This window comes from Papio anubis, chromosome 11 (genome assembly GCF_008728515.1).
Source record: "Papio anubis isolate 15944 chromosome 11, Panubis1.0, whole genome shotgun sequence".
Taxonomy (NCBI): domain Eukaryota; kingdom Metazoa; phylum Chordata; class Mammalia; order Primates; family Cercopithecidae; genus Papio; species Papio anubis.
In genome coordinates, this window is record NC_044986.1 from 102,968,520 (window position 1) to 102,974,436 (window position 5,917).

Sequence of the window (5,917 nt, forward strand, 5' to 3'; positions counted from 1 at the left end):
TCAACTCATTAAAGTCATTCTTCGTCAAGCTTTGTTCTTTTGCTGGCAAGAAGCTGCATTCCTTTGGAGAAGAAGACATGCTCTGATTTTTAGAATTTTCAGCTTTTCTGCTCGGGTTTCTCCCCATCTTTGTGGTTTTATCTACCTTTGGTCTTTGATGATGGTGACATACAGATGGGGTTTTGGTGTGGATGTCCTTTCTGTTTGTTAGTTTTCCTTCTAACAGTCAGGACCCTCAGCTGCAGGTCTGTTGGAGTTTGCTGGAGGTTCACTCCAGACCCTGTTTGCCTAGGTATCACCAGCGGAGGCTGCAGAACAGCACATATTGCAGAATGGCAGATGTTGCTGCCTGATCCTTCCTCTGGAAGCTTCATCTCAGAGGGACATCCGGCTGTGTGAGGTGTTATGAGGTGTCAGTAGGCCCCTTCTGGGAGGTGTCTCCCAGTTAGGCTACTCGGGGGTCAGGGACCTACTTGAGGAGGCAGTGTGTCCATTCTCAGATCTCAAACTCTGTGCTGGGAGAACCACTACTCTCTTCAAAGCTGTCAGATAGGGACGTTTAAGTCTGCAGAAATTTCTGCTGCCTTTTGTTCAGCTATGCCCTGCCCCCAGAGGTGGAGTCTACAGAAGCAGGCAGGCCTCCTTGAGCTGCAGTGGGCTCTATCCAGTTCAAACTTCCCTGCTGCTTTGTTTACCTACTCTAGCTTCAGCGATGGTGGACGCCCCTCCCCCAGCCTTGCTGTTGCCTTGCAGTTGGATCTCAGACTGCTGTGCTAGCAGTGAGTGAGGCTTTGTGGGCGTGGGACCCTCTGAACCAGGCGCGGGGTATAATTTCCTGGTGTGCCGTTTGCTAAGACCATTGGAAAAGCGCAATATTAGGGTGGGAGTGTCCCGATTTTCCAGGTACCATCTGTCACAGCTTCTCTTGGCTAGGAAAGGGAATTCCCCAACCCCTTGCACTTCCCAGGTGAGGCGATGCCCCGCCCTGCTTCAGCTAACCCCCCGTGGGCTGCACCCACTGTCCAACAAGCCCCAGTGAGATGAACCTGGTACCTCAGTTGGAAATGCAGAAATCACCCATCTTCTGTGTCACTCACACTAGGAGCTGTAGACTGGAGCTGTTCCTATTCAGCCATCTTGGAACCTCTCACCATATACCAAAATTTTAAATGGAGCATATTACATTTTTTTTCCAAACAATCTTCCCCTCTCCCAGAAAAAATAGGAACTTATTTCTTTTTCAGGATGGGGAGGAAGAGAGGGGATCATAGGACATGGAAACAGTAGTTATATTAGTAGTATTTTTCTTGTTATGATAAACTTTGTGTTTAAACTTGGTAAAAGCCCATTAGCTGCCAAGAGGGAATAAGGAATAAACTTCAAAAAATGTAAAATTTCCTTTAGAGAAGTTTCAGAACCAAAAGACTAATTTACATGAAAAGCTGTAGAGAAAGTAGTTGAAAACTCCATTCATAAAACTTTTATTCCTCTTACATGAATTTAATACACCTGTTCTTAACAATTATGCTTAGATTGTTCATGAAAATTTCATAAGACATTAAACAAAGCTAGCCGTCATCTCAACTTATTTCTCTGTTAACTATTTTTACAGCACAATGTGTTAGGCAAGTATCAAAAAAAAAATCACAAAAGCAAAAAACCTAAAAAAAAGTTAAATACATGGGTTTTTTTTTTTTAACTGCTGTGCTTGATATATATGAAGTAATGATCAAAGCAATTCATTTTTACTGCATCTTTACTTTTACATTTGTTCTTAGGTTGCCTAACACATTTAAATACAAATAAAATGAGTGTAGCAAAAATAATGAAAGCTAACAGCTGGTAACTTTACAAATAATGCAATGTGAACCATTTCTGCCCTTATCCAGAGTAAAATACATCACAACTTTGTCTAAAGGAACACTTCTGCAGTTGTAGTCAAAGGTTGTGAGATTGACTATTCCACAGATGTACATGATATAACATGTGGTATCCATGGGGTATCTGTTTCTACCACAGCCTTGTAAGTGCTCCATACCTTAAAGTACCCACAATTACTACACCTGTGACTGGAACCAATGATCCCTTTTATTCCCCACCAGGACAAACCAATATGTAGGCAGTTTTCTTTGCTTAGACATGGAAGCAGTTTTAACACCGGCCCTTGTGAAGCCACATGTACCAAAAGTACTATACCAAACATTTATAACTTGTATAAAAATTCCACATCCCCATATTGGCCACCTCAAGATGAAAACAGATAACTCCCTGAATGTTAAGTGGCTCCACTCCCCTAATATTAAACATAGAGACCATATGGGAAATATAGAAATTCAAATAGAAGTAACATAAACCTGTCATAAGTTGTAAACAAAAAAGTTTGTGGGACCACATGGATGACAACGGGAATGGTCTACTGTGTAAATTTTAGAATAAGGCAGACAAAAGTTGGAAGGCCAGTTAATCTTCCCTGCCTTCTTCTGCTTCAGCTTCGTCTCCTGGGTATCTGATGTCCACAGTGTCAGGTTGTCTCTCAGTAATTGCATTAGTGTGCTGTCTTTGTATGACTCTTCACTTAATGTATCAAGTTCAGCAATGGCTTCATCAAAAGCTGTCTTTGCAAGAGAGCAGGCTTTCTCTGTAGAGTTCAGAATCTCATAATAGAACACAGAGAAGTTAAGAGCCGGACCCAGTCTGATAGGATGTGTTGGTTGCATTTCCTTTTTGCTGATTTTAAAAGCTTTTTGGTATGCTTCTTGTGACTGATCCACAGTCCCTTTCTTGTCATCACCAGCGGCAACCTCAGCCAAGTAACGGTAGTAATCTCCTTTCATTTTCAAATAGAAGACTTTGTTCTGCTTGTGAAGCATTGGGGATCAAGAACTTTTCCAAAAGAGACAGTACATCATTGCAGATATCTCTTAGCTACACCTCAATTTTCTGTCTGTATTCACGAGCCATCTGCTGCTTTTTCTCAGCCCCTTCTGTCTTTTTGGTTCAATACTTGAGACGACCCTCCAAGATGACCTACGGGCTCCTACAACATTTTTATAAGCAACTGAGAGAAGATTTTCTCCTCATTGGATAATTCAGCTCCTTGCTCAGTTACAGACTTCATGCAGGCTGTCATGTCATCATATTGCTCAGCCTGCTTGGCCAGTTTGACCTTCTGAACCAGCTCATTTTTATCCATGACTGGATGTTCTGTGTCCGGAGTGGGTGGTGGCAGCGGATGGACAGGGACTCAGCAGTCTTTGGGCAGTGGCAAGGCTGAGACTCTGGGGATGGAATTTCAACATGAGATTTGGAGGGGACAGATATCCAAACCATATCAGTTATTTTCCAAAATATACAAATCTGATCAAGCTAGTCCACTATTAAAATCCTTTAATGGCTTCTCATTACACTTGGGATAAAATTCAACCCCTTTAATACTAGATGCATGGTGTGCCCACCTGTTGAGTTCTTAAGCCTTTTTTCCTGTAAGTTCTTAACTTACGCTTTTTCTCGAGTCTAACATGACTACCATATTTCAGTAAATCTGAAATATCAACCATAAGATGCACCATTATTTTATGTGACATTAAGAAAAAACAATTCTGCCAATTAAAATGGTAAAATAACTTACATTGCAAGGGATGTCCGATTTCAGAGATGTGAAAATGAGAGAGAATCTGGGTTTGGTACCAGTGAAACAGTTCTTTTCTTAGCTCTGTGGAACCAGCTTCCATCATGTCTGGGCCTCCCCATGTGCTATTTCCTCTTCCTCCTTCCTCACACTCCCCCTTATCCTCATAACATCCCCCACATCCATCTTCAGCAATATTAAACATTAGGTAAAATTGGTCCAGTGCACCCATTCTCCTTTTGTTCTCTTTTTTACTAAAATCGCATTTCCTTCCCCAACTGAGCTTAAGTTTGGAAGAGATGTTGGGGCTTGACTTAGGCTTTGACAGGGTGTGTCCTTATTCTTTTTTTTTTTGAGACAGAGTTTTGCTCTGTCACCCAGGCTAGAGTGCAGTGGCGTGATCTCGGCTCACTGCAAGCTCTGCCTCCCAGATTCACACCATTCTCCTGCCTCAGCCTCTGGAGTAGCTGGGACTACAGGCACCCGCCATCGTGCCCAGCTAATTTTTTGTATTTTTTTTAGTACAGATGGGGTTTCACTGTGTTAGCCAGGATGGTCTCCATCTCCTGACCTTGTGATCCATCCGTCTCAGCCTCCCAAAGTGCTGGGATTACGGGCGTGAGCCACCGCACCTGGTCGGCGTGTCCTTATTCTTAAAGCCTATCTGGGTTCTCACCTGGGTGCCAGATACATTAATGAGAGGTAATGAAATTTCTCATACAGGGCATTCCAGAATGCCCCAGGACTACTAACCCTCTGCTACGGGCATCACCTTCAATCCTGAAGAAGTTGCTGTCTGGTAAGTACACGGTAGCTTCTACCATGGGGAGCTGTGTCCTGTGCATGTACCATCCAGCCATGCCACATATTCCCAGAAGGCACCCACCTCAACTCCCAAGGGCCTCATCTGCACAGCCCCCTCCTTTCTGATGCCTCTTCATCCAGATTCCAAACATTTCCGCTGATCCAACTTCTAGTTTCTGATCTCTGCCTCCTCAGCTCAGCAAGGCCACTGTGCTCTACTTGGAGTCTGGCTCTCTGTGTCATCTTCAGGCAGAGAATTGGGTGACTGCAGCTCACGTGTGAAATTTCCCTTCTCTTGCAGCTAGTATAATGAACTCTTCTGACCTATGTATCACCCAGCTTCAAAATCATCAACATTTGGCCAGTCTTCTTCAATGTATATCACTAGATCTAGATTACTACCTCTAATATAGACACTATCTCTGATCTCTAATCTAAATCACTGTGCAAATTACTTAGAGCAAATCCTAGACAGGTCATTTCATTTATAACTATTTAGCATGCATCTCTAAACAGTAAGGATTCTTGAACAAAACCCCATAAAACACTATTTTACACAACATAATAACAATATTTTCTTAATATCATTATATATGGTAATATCCAAATTTCTTCAGTTCTTTCATAAATTCTTTATAGTTTTTTCAAATACTGATCCAAGTAAGGTCCCATACATTGCCATTGGTTGCTGTGTTTCCTAACACTTTTAAAAATCTTTGGGTTGTTTCTCCTCCTTACAAATTACTTATGAAGGAAATCAGTCTACATTTTCCTAACTGCAGCCCTGTTGTATTATTTAACATGTTCATCTGTCCCCTATATTTGTTCTGATAGACCAGCAGCTCTAGCTAGAACTTGATTAGATTGATGCTGGAATATTTTGGTAAGACTACTTGCCTCTCTTTTTGTGATGATCATTGCCTAGATCCATTATTTCAGTAGGGATTGTGAAATGGTGATATAGAATGATAGATCAAACCATTTATTATGTGTATTACTTCTATAAAGAGAAATTGCTTCCATTTTTCCCTTTATTTACCACAATTTTTCCCTTCCTTTCTTCCTTTCTCTTTCTTTCTTTCTCTTTCTTGCTTGCTTGCTTGCTTTCTCTCTTTCTCCCTTCCCTTCCCTTCCCTTCCCTTCCTTTCCCTTCTCTTTTTCAAGGCAAGGTCTTGCTCTGTTGCCTAGGCTGAAAGGCAGTGGTATGATCACAACTTACTGCATCCTCAACCTCCCAGGCTCAAGCTACCCCGCTGCTTCAACCTCCCAAAGAGCTGGTATGGCAGGCAAGCTATTTTTTTTTTTTTTTTTTTTTTTTAGTTTTTTAGCAATGGGGTCTCACTATGTTGCCCAGGCTGGTCTCAAACTCCTGGCCTCAAATGATCCTCCTGTCTCATACTCCCAAAGTGCTGGGTTTACAAGTATGAGTCACTGCACCCAGCCCCAATTTTCAAAATAATCATTTGGTTATCTAATAGCCACAAA

General features: G+C 42.0%; 1 pseudogene across 1 annotated transcript; it reads right to left on the minus strand.

Annotated features, from left to right (window-relative positions):
- Positions 1-1,327: 1,327 nt before the first annotated feature.
- LOC103887364 lies at positions 1,328-4,014 on the minus strand (annotated as a pseudogene). The gene has a single exon (XR_004177077.1). The product of XR_004177077.1 is annotated as a 14-3-3 protein zeta/delta pseudogene (transcript).
- Positions 4,015-5,917: the final 1,903 nt, after the last annotated feature.